Source organism: Manacus vitellinus, unplaced genomic scaffold (assembly GCF_001715985.3).
Source record: "Manacus vitellinus isolate BGI_N305 unplaced genomic scaffold, ASM171598v3 scaffold_29_pilon, whole genome shotgun sequence".
Taxonomy (NCBI): Eukaryota; Metazoa; Chordata; class Aves; order Passeriformes; family Pipridae; genus Manacus; species Manacus vitellinus.
The window spans coordinates 2,181,466-2,195,066 of record NW_021940207.1 but is presented as its reverse complement, the minus strand read 5'-3'; the positions used below and the strand labels follow the sequence as shown (position 1 = coordinate 2,195,066).

The following is a 13,601-nucleotide window of genomic DNA, read 5'->3' as shown; positions in this document are numbered from 1 at the left end:
ATCTTCTCTTTTTACCATGTGACAATTACTAAACTTACAAAGCTAGACAAAGGAAAGCCTTGAGAGTTATCTTTAGTTCTCTGCTTCTTTTCTCTTTTTTCTGAATTTTGACTTGTATGATTTTGTCTGTATCTCCAAACTCTTTTGTGTATGCTGAATTATTACAGAGAGCATAAGCTCAAACCAGTTTTTCTTTAAATCACCCTAGCAATTTAAGTAATTAGCACAAAATTGCAGTAAAAGAAGTAAAGGTGCAAAGATGAGGAAAAACAAAGTTTTCTTCCCATTTCTGATGTCCCTGATCTGAATGAAAAGACAGTCACACCCTTGATGTATTCTCCCCACAGAGAATCATGGGGAGTGGTCGTACATGATTACGAGTAGTGAGACAGACTGAGTGGTCATTTACCATGTGCTATAGTGATGATGTGAGGTTTCATTAATGTTTAATACAAAGATGACAATTTCAATTTGCTTTTATAATTTACAAAAATTATTACTTTTTAAAAAAAAATCATTCTGGAATAAAAATCAGTATTCCAGTCTAAAGATCTTGAAACAGAACGTTCAGATATTTTTAGAACGGAACATTTCAATTTCTCATTGACATGTTCTCATTACAACAAAACAGCACCTTCGGAGGGAAGAATCTGCTGTCAGGAAACTACTGACCAGCCTTCTTTCAGCTCTGCTGCTGAGAGCTCTGCAAAGCTCCCAGCTTCTCCTACTGCTGGAATCGCGCTGGCGCACTCTGTCCAGGGACCACAGTGGCTAACGAGTACTCTCCTCCTTGGCCAGCAGATGGCACATTTTTTGCCACAGGGTTTATGATCACCAAATTATGTCAGTTTTGTGATTGCCAGGAAAGGCTTAGTAGGCTTAACAGTCAGCGTTTCGTTTGGGTGAGTAACAATGTAGATAAGAACACCCCATCTGTGCAATCTGTTTTAAATATTAAGCTCTAGCAACAGATCTCCGAAGTTTGCCAGTTACTTATTATGAGCAAGGTGTATAAATAATGCTCTAAGTGTAATTTCATGAACCTAAAAAATAAAGGCTACTCCTGCACCAGAAAAATTGCATTCTTAGTGATGCAGACAGTGCAGGAACTATGGCTCTGGGGTATGAAAACATGTCTGAATTAAAGTTCTGTTGATGATACTCCTGACATCCAGAGCCACATGATGGCCATTCTGCAGCTGTCTGAATTTAATGTGCTCTCTCTCTTGTTCATTCCACCTGTGACTGTGGGACAAAATATGTATTTTAACTGACCATGAAAATTCCTCAGCTTTACTATGGATGGCCTATTGGATTTTTGCCACAATTCAGACACGACCTTTCAATCACACTCAGCAGTTCCAGTCATCCTCCTGTGCTATGTTGACACAGTGTAAGCCATGGGAGAGAGCTGTGCAAACACCTGACATCAGAACATGGGGAGCATGAACAATGAACACTGGCATTTGATAAGATGTAAGAACCCATTTCCTTCCTTGTTTTCTCAGGTCTCTCAGCCAGCAAGATAATTGCTGCCAATTTAGGAATATCAGCTCTGAGGACAAGAGGCTATAGAATTAGAAATGACATCATTGTGTGGCCATTGAGCTGTACCAAATCCAAACTACAAATTCCTCAAATATTCTTAAAAAATAATAATGGGGGTAGATATTTTCAATTCTATAACCAGCTACTCACACACAACTCCTAATGCTGCTGTGTTTACAACACTACATTAGTATAATTCAGCTTCCACAGTTTTAATCAAGCTTTAAGTGAAGTTCATTTGGTAAAATGTAATTAATAACAAAATGTTTCTACTGCATTCTAAAAGAAGAGGGAGGCTGCTTCAAGAAGGAAAGAGGGAAGGTTTTCCTAATTGGGTAAGGTATCTTTCTGCAGTACTGGTAGTACTGCTGTTCCTGCACTGGTTTCAGTCTGCTACTCAGTGAAGACTCAACCATAAGCTCCAAAGAAGTAACTCCTACTAATATGGAGTAACAGGGATTTGAAACTTGACAGAGATTCTTTTCTCTTCTGCCATGAAGAGAAAAGTGCTGATCTGTGGGTTGAAGATCAGGCATTAAATTACTTACCTTACTGTTTCAGTTCAAACTGAGCCACAGAGAATCAGAATTCTCTGCAGAATCCAGAGATATGCCAAAGAATTATATTGGTTTTAAAAGTGAAGAGCAAAAATATATTTATTAGAAGCACTGTCTGAATTTGGTGGATGCCTCTCCACTTTCCACTGGATGCACTTATCACAGGAGCCATAACAGACCAGTTGGCTTGAAACAAAAAAATAATAATATGAGTGAAAAACAAGGGAACAAGTCTGACTAGGGCAGAGAATGAACAAGGAAGTACCTGTCACTCAGGGAGGACATACTTTTAACTGAAACTTAGATTACTATAAAAAAAACTCAAACAGTTGGGGTAGACAAGAATTGAGGATTATTGATTTCAACCTGGGGAACAAAATGCTCATCAACAGAACATCCACAGGAGCTATAACATGTTTAAAGACTTTGACTTACATGCCCAAAACAGTATAGTTTAGTACTTTGAAAATCCACCAGACACATGTGAAGGAATATAGTTTTATTTCTTATTCTAACCCCTAAGCATGTCAGCAGAAGTTAATTCCTTGACATTCAATCCAAAAGAAAAAAAGACTAATGCCATCAAACATCATGTAAAAGTAAATCTACTATAGCTGAATTCTCTTCATTTATACATGCCAGCTGTTCTAGCAGCTGTATATTATCAAAAAGAGTAGAAATGCTCATAAATTAATAAAAATAAAGGGGTATAATGGGACTTAGCTCAGGCTTTACAAAAGAAAAAAAAATCAGTTCCAGAAGGAATCTAGAATTCAGACTGATCATTTAAGCAGTCTTGTGACTGCTAAACTAAAATCTCCTGTTTGAATGCAGAGGCCTGATTTTAAATTGTGCTGAGAATTAACCTTAAATTAACCTTAAATAGCATTATGGGTACTCAGCATTTCAAAAATTAGGCCTTAGAGCACTCAGCCAAAATCTATGGTGTAAAAAACTGATATTACTTGGAAGTGGCTGAGATGGACATTGAGCAGTGCAATGCCTCTAAAAGGTAATTATGGGCAGAATTAACCTTCAAAGTAGCTCTTATATTTTACAGTGCTTTGGGAATTGGTGCAGGTCCTGGTATTAACAACAGCAGCACTAGTGGCTTAACAGCTTTCTTTGGTGGCCCAAATACAGAGATCAGAATGTTCTGGGTAATGTTTTGCCATACTTCCTTATTCTCTTGATCATTCCCACAATATAAACCAGGTGCAAGAAGCAAGCAAACCAAGCATAAACTATGAGATCACCTCTTTCTTCAGAGTTCAATCCAGATGTATGGACAGAATAGTAGATTTACAAACAACTCCTCTGCCCTGTTTAGCTTCCAGTTAAGTTACTTTTCTATTGTAAGACAACCGAGACGCCTCTGGAACTTTGACTCAAGGTGACAGATCTGTCGGTTGTAGCCGACCGTTTGGCACAGGAACAGTGTCAATACAAAGGGTGCAATGTGAGTGCACTCCACTCAAAACATATCAGCACTGCTGCAGCTCTGCTCTTTTTCACTGTAATACACATCAGCCACCATCAACTCATCAACTGGAACCAATAAATACTCACACTGTTTGCAAATTTACGAGAATAACCTGTCATTTAGCAACACTGTGCTTCTGCCACCTGTTTTTGCCAATGAAGAACTATTAAATCAATCTTAGACTGCAACACTAACCATCTACTAAATAGCTATTCTAAGGCAACTGAATTTTAGTCTGCATAGGGTCCATCCATTCCTCCTTTAACAGTTACTGTACAGAGAGGTGTTTATTATACACTCATATTTGTTTGAATAATCACCTTACAACACTGAAGAACCCAAACTAGTTTGACCCAGAAGTTCAGTGATCTCTTCTGGAATGTAGCACCCAATGCTCTGTGGAAGTCAGTCCTAAGACAAACTCAGCAGGGCACTTAACAACCGTTTGGAGCAGAAGGTGATTAAACCTCTTGCTGACACTGAACTGAATCACAATCACTTGTATTGCCAGGGGGTGCCTCAGCCATGGATTAAGCTCAAAGGACTCATGCAAACCTTAACAGGATGTTATCAACCCCAAGTGCACTGGGGACAATAGTAAATAAAAAGAATGGTTCTGAAGACTGCAGAACTATCTGCAGCTAATGAGTCTGACAAAACTAGTCTGAATCACAAAATGAGTCTGACTAGTAAAAACAGACTTAAACATCCAATTCCCCATGACACACCTTGGAAAGGGCAACTGATATATTTGTGTTTGATGTACCTTACCCAGTGCCACTCATGGCTGGGAAATGGCATGCATGAGCTAAGCTCTATGATCTCAAAGAATAACAATTTCACAGTGTGAGATGGTAATACTTAAAAAAAAAAATAGTGAATCCCTATTTACAGCCTGAACTGCTGAACTACCAGGCTGCTATTGGAAAAAAATTCACTCTGACCCAAATAGCAAACAGACTGCAGGAGAATAGTCAAACACCATTTGATAAATGGTGATAAAGTGCAAAACAAGAAATTGTGAGAAAGGGCTGTTCTATCCAAGCACACTCGATACCACAGCAAACAGATGGTTAAGCAATATCAACACAGGAGTACCAGCAGAGCCAAGACAGCATTATCGCTGCCTCCACAGTTTGTTTTACTCTCTTCAAGGCCCCACAGTTCAAACACAGCAGGTGTGCTGGGTTGCAGTGCAGGGCACGTGGGTTCAGCTGCCTCAGAAAGAGCCAAAAGACTGAGAGAAGGAGCAGGTGAAGGACAGCAAAAATATATAACATGCTAGACAGATGTAGAAAGAGCAGCAGTAGCTTTTGCATGAGTGTTTCACATATAATTCTGCAATGATCTTGAAGAGTCTTAGACTACAAAGCTCACCCCATTAAAGAGATCCCACAGAAAGCATGTCTGATGTCAGTTCTGTAGTCAGTATTCTTGAGTACCTAATATTTATTTTTCATTTATTTATTATACATTTCCACTCAAAAGATATCTGCTTAGAAAACAGAAGATGAAAGATCATTGATAAAAGGCAGATAACACATTAATATACCCCAACAATCTTAGCACAAAAACCATAGTTTCACTTGCATTGTGAAAGGTTTCACAGCACTGCACAGCTGAATGCAACAACTGACATATTTTAATATATACAAACAGAATTCAATCGGCTCAATGTTATGCTGAATTTTTTACCACCACTTTTTCTTCTTATCTCTCTACTGAGTTTTTTCACAGATATCTTTACCCAGGGTAACAACGTTAATGCCAAAGTAGTATCAAAAAGCAGCTACCTTGAAGCAGCAGTGAGTATTTTCTAAACGAAAAAGTCACTCTTCTTCTCCCTCCTTTCATTGCAGTATTTCCTCCTGAAAGCATGGGAGTGTGCTTGCTTGCTCATCACTCCTGCTACCCTAAACAACTGAGAGAGCTTTGTTCTTCTGCACCAGCAGTTCTGCTCATGAACACTGACACTGAATTTCCTTTTTTAGACAGCAAGGACGCAGACTTTCTTCCTCTTCTCCCCCCCCTCTGCCTCGCCTCCCCTCCCCCTCCTACAGTCTTTGCTGTGCCCTCATCTTACCTTCAACAGCACAAGAAATCCATGCTGCAGTTTTTTCCTCGTTAGCAGCTCTATGGTAACAGCAGCTCTGAGGCAGCAGTCCTTCACAGTTCTCACTTCCCTCTGTTTCCTTCTGCATAAAGATGCACAGTCTGTTTGCCCAGGAAATTAGCCAAGACAATTCTGATGGGATGGAAATTAACAAACACAATTCCAAAATTATTTCAGAAAAAGTGTGCTCCCTGGGGTACAAAGTTGTATTCCCAGAAGAACTGAATATTAACAGTGCAAATGAATAATAATAAAGGAAATCAGAGAACTCTTTTTGTGTAATTAACTGTAAAATTATCTTTGTGATAACTACGCTTTCTTGAACACAAATGTGAAAAAGAGAACTCTGAGCTTAAGATACACAAAATATCACATCCAAATGATGTCCTGAAACTAAAAGTATTTGCCATTGTTTGACTGAGTCTTTCTTTATTTGTTATTAACACATAAATTAAATCAGTGGTTTGTTTGTTAAACTCCTACTAAAATAAAAGCAGTAATGGCATACAAGGATTCATAGTCTTGTAACCCATGGAAAAGTACATATCAGAATACACTTAGAAATGGTAACACAAGCTACAGAGGGCAAAAAGCAAGCAAAGAAAAAATATCAGTAATTGGGTGGTTACTGAGTACTATAGTATCTGCCTGCTTAGAAATTAGGATTTTCCTGACTTTGCTACTTTTAAATTAATCAGAAGAATGAACTACAAATAAATGTTGAATATGACAGCAAATAAACAGCTCCTTAAGGCTCAAAAAGAATTATCAGAAACTCTTTAATTAAACTAAAGTACCTAGGACAAGATAAAAGAACTTTGAATAGAGGCACATACATTTTATTTATTTATTTATTGCAAAAAACCTGTCAGTAAATTATAATCTAACCATTTTCATTATATGCATGAACTAAATGAATCAATATATTCCTGCAATTCAGCATGAACTTGCATTTCTGTCTCCTGCTGTGTAAAGAACAAAGGTTTCTGGCCACTGCCAATTGCTGTGACATGATGTGTTAAAGTGCATGTCCTGGAGTGGCACCAGCAATGCCACAACTCTTCTTATCTAAAGTAAAAGGATCACCTGCATCTTGTCCTGTCCATGCACTAGTCCATGTCCATGCTTGCTTGTGTTGGTGGATCCCAGGAAAACACAGGCAGCTGTTCCTGGGCACAACCTGAGAAGAAAAGAATGAATTCTCTACTATCCAGCACCTCAAATGTTCATTTTTGCCTCATCTGGCAGTATTCAGTCAGCATACAAAACAACATAGAATAGCATCCTGGGATGGGTTAAAGCACAAGCAACTGGGGCTAAGGACTGGCCTACAGAGGCTTCACAGCACGAAATAGAAGCCCCAAACAACAGAGCAGGACAGTTACAATTAGCAGTTACAATTGGCACTTCAGCTTCATGAGCACACATTTCAACCCCAGCCATGACAAGAGCATGAATCCGTAACACTGTTAAAGAGAAAAGCCTCGGAATAGTAATATTTTTCATCCCCAAAAGATCTCAGAAAGATTGAGAAAACAAACGAACAAAATTATTACAGAAGTCATAATGTTTATCTTGATTAAGTTTGTAAACTTTTCCCCACCCGGAGGTCACTGCTTTGCAGGCTGAAGCATAGCACACAGACCCATCAGTCCCAGCTTTAAGCAGTTTACAGTCTAAGAGATTCTTCAAAGACAGACAATAATTTCCATTGTACAAACAGATGAAAGAAGGGCACAAAGCTGAAACTAATTATCTATACTTTCACATTAAACCAGTATCAGTAACAGAAACTGATTCTGAGCTATAGTTACCTGCAGAAATTAATAGTCTCAATTTTCTTATGAAAAGTAAATCTCAGTAGGAAACTTTCAATTTATAGAAATTAAGATTTACCTTGAGGCAATACTTTTAACTACACAGCTCATTTTATTAATGACAAAGTATTTAACTTTATTTTTACCTGTTACATGCTGTAACAAAATATAAGCTGTAAAATACTGTTTTGAAATTTAAAACGGTCTGATAGAGAAGGAGCAAGAGAATTCATTAACAGACAAGGCTGGATATGGACACAGAAAGAGCTTCTGTTAAAGAACAATGAAGTAATTTGTGTGATATCTCACTCTTGCTGCTTAGGGATGTGCACGTTTCAAATATCCTGACAATAAAGGCCTGTAAGACACTCACAGGGCAGTTCTCTGTGCAACACTGTATCAGTTGATAAATCCCTGCCATTTGTTGTCACCAGGCTGAGATGGGCCCTCACAACTCACAGCTCTGCACAGCACAGTGTGTTTGTCCTGATGTCCAAAAGTGTCACTTGGGTGGGGAAGGACAGAGTGGCTGGCTCTCATCAGTCAGGACACAGAGCATCTATCAAGGTTCACGTATCTACAGCATACATAAGAGATTACTGCTTTTTGACCACAAACTGGTCCTGTGAATTTACCCCTGTAAAAATCAAAGTCCTGCTTGGCCTTTTTGGTGTTTTCATCTTGGGCTTGGTGCACGTGCATTACTTCCTCCTACTAAGGACATAACACTCAACTTTTTTATCAATGAGGAAAGGTACTCAGATTAAATAGAGAGTACAGGTCTGCCTGCAGTGGCTATTCCAAAAATTAAACAACTGGAATCATCAATTAAAAACCTCAAGCAATGTCAGTGGATTCCAAATTTGAGTAATCATGAGAATAAACAATGTGCACAGATGGTTAACCAACAGCAAAAGGAAAAATATTTTCTTCAAAATAATGCACAGGCTCATACCTTTCTCTCAGAATTGGAAAACAATATTCTTTGCAGACTGCCTCACAGAAATATGTGACATGCACTATTTCATGGTAGTGCAGAAGACCTCCAGTAGACTTAAAAATAAATGTAACCACTACTGTGTCAGGATGTTATCAGCAGCTGCCACCTGGTTCATCTCTCAGCTTTTCTTTACTGTTGCAATAGGAAGAACAAACTCTATCCTGAAAGTACCTGTAACTTCTACCAAAGATTTCTAGGCCTCCTACCATTACTGACCCCCATGTTTCAATCACTTGCCCACAGGTAACCTCTGAGGCAAATACCATCACCCCACTTCGCAGAGGAGAAAACTCAAGAGCAAAAAGAGCTCTCATTACAAGAAGAGTCAATGGCAAGTCTCTAATAAACGTAATCTGTTCAATTTTAGTGTTAAAATTACATGTCTGTGGTCACACTGGGAGTCCTTAACACAACAAAGAACAGAGCTAAGCTGACTTCATGTCCTGGACCCGACTACAAGCCTTGAAAACTACAATAAAGGATCTAATTGCTCAATCAAGGAGAATATTCAAGACCTAAAACTGTAATTATTGAGTTTTATAGCATGCAGAGGACTGAATGACTACAAAAATCATAGAAAGAAAAGTGTGTTTCTGTTTCAAGTATTTCGGTTAAGATTTTATTGTGCCAACATTTTTCTTATTACCAGAATCGTTACTAAAATTACAAGACCACCACAAGTGATCCCATATGATAGTTTTCTTACTTTATACTCCTTTAAAGAATTAACAGTAATTTATATGCTTCCTCTAAGAAATTAAATACTGATTTTCTAAAATTAACCCTAGTTTTTTATTAGAAGCCCAGTGTAATGCTAACTAAAGTAAAAGGGAAGTTTTTCACAAATTCAAAGGCCATTGAATGAAACTATATATACCTACTATAAAAACAAGTAGTATTTCACTTCCCTTAGTTCTTAAGATTTTTTTACCCTCTGAGACAGAGCTGAGAATCCTGGGTTCCTCTGAGGGCCCAGAATACTTCTGCCACTTCCTTTCAGCAGCAGTTTACTAAAACTTTCCCACTGCATAAACCAGAGAACTCCATTATTTCAGAATAAGAAATATGTAACAGATAACTTCAAACCTCTGAATGCAGGAAGGTCACTGCGAGTCTGAATTTAAGCTCCAAACTCTAAGAGGAGATGAATTAATGGATGAATAACCGGAAAGATTAAATTCACACAACTTTGCTCTTTCTTTTTAAAAAATTAGTCTTAAACAGTTTAACAGATTAATATCATCAAGGAAAAAATCTAACTGGGAATGGGAGAACTTAGGCTAAGAATCAAAACTACAAAAAACTGAAGCAGGAACACTCCTTAGAGACTTGTGCTCCAAGCAGCTAGGAAGGACAAGCCACAAACCACCGTGCATACATTTCAGACAAGTGAGTCAGCTGGCCAGCAAAAGGGCCTGTCCACCCCACATCCTCTACACAAGCCTGAATATCATGAACAGACTGAGCATGTGAGACAATTAAATCAACTAAAGCAGCTTAAATCCCACTGTCTGTCTATAGTGCTTGGCACCTAAGGAATTTAAGCACATTTGAAAACGTTCCTTATTGACCTACTGCACAACTATTCAGTGAGACAGAACTTGGACTGGGAGAGGAAATTCTGTGTCTGAATGTACTTTTAATTCACTCAACGGGGACATCACTGAGATTTCACAACACAAATTTGACCACAGTTCTAAAGCATAGAAATATCGGTCAAAGCGTAACAAAGTTGTAAATTAATTTTAAAAAAGGATGACAAAGCAAATGTAGCAGCCCAACATACTAAAGTCATTATAATGTGGATTTCAGATTACATGAGAGACTACGGAATACAAAGCCAGCGTTCTCAGTCCATTAAAAACATTGCATCTTATAAAATCCTATTGTTTAGTTTGTTTAAATTGTAATTTCAGTGGAATGACAAAAAATGCATAAGTTAGCATTAATGAAACCCTGACTACTTTTAAATAACAAGCATGGGACTCCTGGAATTTGGACTTTCTTTCTCCCCTGGAGGTTTTCCAGAATCTTTCCTATCCACTCCTACATCTGAGGAAGAGCGCTTTTGTTTAGGCAGGATCCTTTGGGACTGATGAACTGAAAAACATGACTTCTTGCTAACAACACCCTAACAAATCATCTTGATCCTTGACACGACCTACTGGGAGCGAGCTCTGTCTGTTTACCATTACTTTCTTCGCCCTGCTAGTCATGACAATCAAATAACACACAGGCCCCACTCCCACACCAGACTTGCAAATGCAGGAGAGGAACTCAGGGATCTTCCAGGTTTCCTGTGAAGTACGTGACAGTTTCATAGCAAATTCAAATCATGCTATGAAATTTCTAAAAGGAGATTTCTGAGATTTCCTAATGCAAACTGCACCACAGCCTTTGCCAGAATATTGGTGAGCAGGGATTACTCAACTGGAGCTCAGTTTCAGGAGGTGTCAGCTCCTACTGCTTTCTTTAGATACATCATTCCTTACTTCAATCTGCATGAGTAATGACTGGAAACCCAGCTGCTAAACCAGCTAGTCCATCTGTTACCCCCTGTTAATAAATGTCTAATTATGTTCACTCTCACTAAAGAGCTCATGATTCACTGGGATTGTCTCTTTGGGAAACATCTACTGAAGTGTATTAGGTGCACATACGTATGTGGCTGTGGATCCTATCTTTAGCACACAGACATTATTTAGGGTCTTCTTGGTATCTCTTCTGCTTGACGAAAACATGAACCTGATCCTCGAGGAGCAAGTTTTCAGTTGAGGCTGCTCTAGAAAGCTAAATCACCTCTAAAGCCAGGGGACCATAAGAAATCCCAGTGTAATTCCAAGATTTTTGTCAGTGACAAAATCTGACCTTTCAGTACGTCCTCACTGTGATGCTTCTTGTTCAAAACACAAATAATTCCAGGCAGAGTATGGCTGATACTGGCCTAAAAATACACAAGTTAGATATGAAATCACATGACATGGCTGCTTGCCCTACTGTAACCAAATGTACAAAGGTTTTAAAGGGTGTAAAATGTCAAAATTTTTTCCTCTAGTACAGTTAGGGGTCACAGCTAGGATAACAATCCTGGATTTCTGCTATCTTGTTTCACAAAAAGAAAGGACTGATTTTGCATTTCCAACCATTTGCTTATCCAAAGTTAATGAAACAAAATTTCTTTCCTCTTTTCATTTGGTGAAACAAGTCAATGATTTCCACTGCAGGAAACATTGGGTTCTGTTCCTCATAGGCCTTGGTGTGAAACATCCATATGAATAAATCTCTTTTACGTGGGAACTGATGATTTGGTTCTTAAATCATAATTTCATTGTTCCAGTCATACAACACTCAAAGCAAAAAGAGAGTATCTGCCAAGGGGCCACCAGATCAAGGACTGTCACTGCCTTAAAACAACCATGAACCAGAGCAAATAATGAGGCCAAATAATTCAATTCATCAAACTCTGCCACGACACATGACAGGAGATGACAATAAACTCAACAGGCTTTTCTTTACACTCAAGCATCAGGTAAATCAGAGATGAACAAAATCTTCAGAGACACAGAAGTCTCAAGCTACTCTACAAAGGTCATGGTCAAGAGCTGTGGGGGGCAGGCAGCACTGCTTGGCTACGGAGGTGCCTAATTCCAAGAAATCTTGGCATCTGACTGAGAGACTCTCCATTATTTTAGACAGTAAATAACAATATAAATTTATAAAATTGTCCCTTGATTGAAGTTAACAGTCAAAAAACCATTTTCTGAGTTGATTTTTTTTAACAGGTGAAGTTTGGTCAAGCAGAATAAAACAAGACTTCCAGGAAGCCAGAGCTAAGGAACACTTTCTCCTTAAAGAAAGCCAGGAAAGCCTTGTCAGTTAAAAACTGTTGTCAAAACTGAATTCTCAAAGTGATCTGATAAATGGATAATCTGAAATTACACAAATTTCTTTTTAGGAAAAGTTAAAGTAGATACTTGTTTCTGAGATGTCATTTCAAGTCTGTGAAGAATGATCTTACCTTCCTGAAACTCCCTCAGGTCCCAGAATCTTTTCCACTCAGGTTTGCAAATACTTTAAGACTTAAATGCAATACTTAAATAAAAATATATATATATTCAACAGCTTTCTTAATAAATATTCAAGATCCCTAACAAATATTCAGCAGTTTTATTTCTCCATTTAGACTCAAAGTCATCTTAGTGGGAAATCTAACCACGCCAGCCATGCATTAATGTTCTTTCTTCAGTCCATCCTGTTTCTTTTACAACCAGAGGTTTATGAGTCCACATAAACTGTCATCATTTATTTCAAAAGCCTCTGGCTATTGTTGAATAGCTGTCTGAACTGCAAACACAAGATATTCTCAATATTTTCTACCCAGCATGGGTGAAACAAAACTTGAGACCGTTAGAGTGGGTCACAAGTGGAGTTGCATTTATATAATTTTGCTGGGATATTGGTAAATGCTGCATTATTTCTACAGATAATATTGCCCTAGCAGATGTTACCATAGGAAGATTAAATGTACATATAGTCTTTGCAAGATTCCCTTTATGGACATTCTAGATGGTTCTACACAATTTACAATATTCTAGACAAGTAAAGGGTCGAGAATTTCAAGCACTGCCTTCATTTGTTCATATATAATCACTATGGAAACAGGTTTGAGAAGTGACACATATAAGCCCATTAAAGTTGGCAAAAAAATATTACTTACAATTTACATTATTTGCCCACGTATTAAATACTGATGAAGATTATTGTGAAACCTGAGAAGAGCATTATAATGATCAATATTCTTTTCTACCACAGTGTGAAAGCATTGGGCACGATCATTGAATCGGTTTGCACAGTAACATTTCGTTTACTGCTTTAAATTGAACTGCACTAACCTTTAAATCAGTCTTGACAGGCTTTTTTTGTGAACGTCGCTGTACTGCGACCTGCAGTGTATCACAGCACTGCGCTTTCGGCAGCGCCCCAAGGACCACCCAGCCCGCCTCCTAGAAATACTCCCCAATACTCCTTCATCCCTTCCAGGAATGATGCACCCTGAGCGCCCCGGGACAAGCCTGCACGATTC

General features: G+C 38.4%; 1 long non-coding RNA gene across 1 annotated transcript; it reads right to left on the bottom strand.

Moving 5' to 3' along the window:
• Positions 1-1,676: 1,676 nt before the first annotated feature.
• LOC115307581 lies at positions 1,677-13,581 on the bottom strand. The gene is made up of 4 exons (XR_003915885.1): positions 13,411-13,581; positions 6,788-6,881; positions 5,672-5,833; positions 1,677-2,291 (listed from the first exon to the last, which is right to left on the bottom strand). It is a non-coding gene; the product is annotated as an uncharacterized LOC115307581 (long non-coding RNA).
• Between the last annotated feature and the right edge of the window lie 20 nt (positions 13,582-13,601).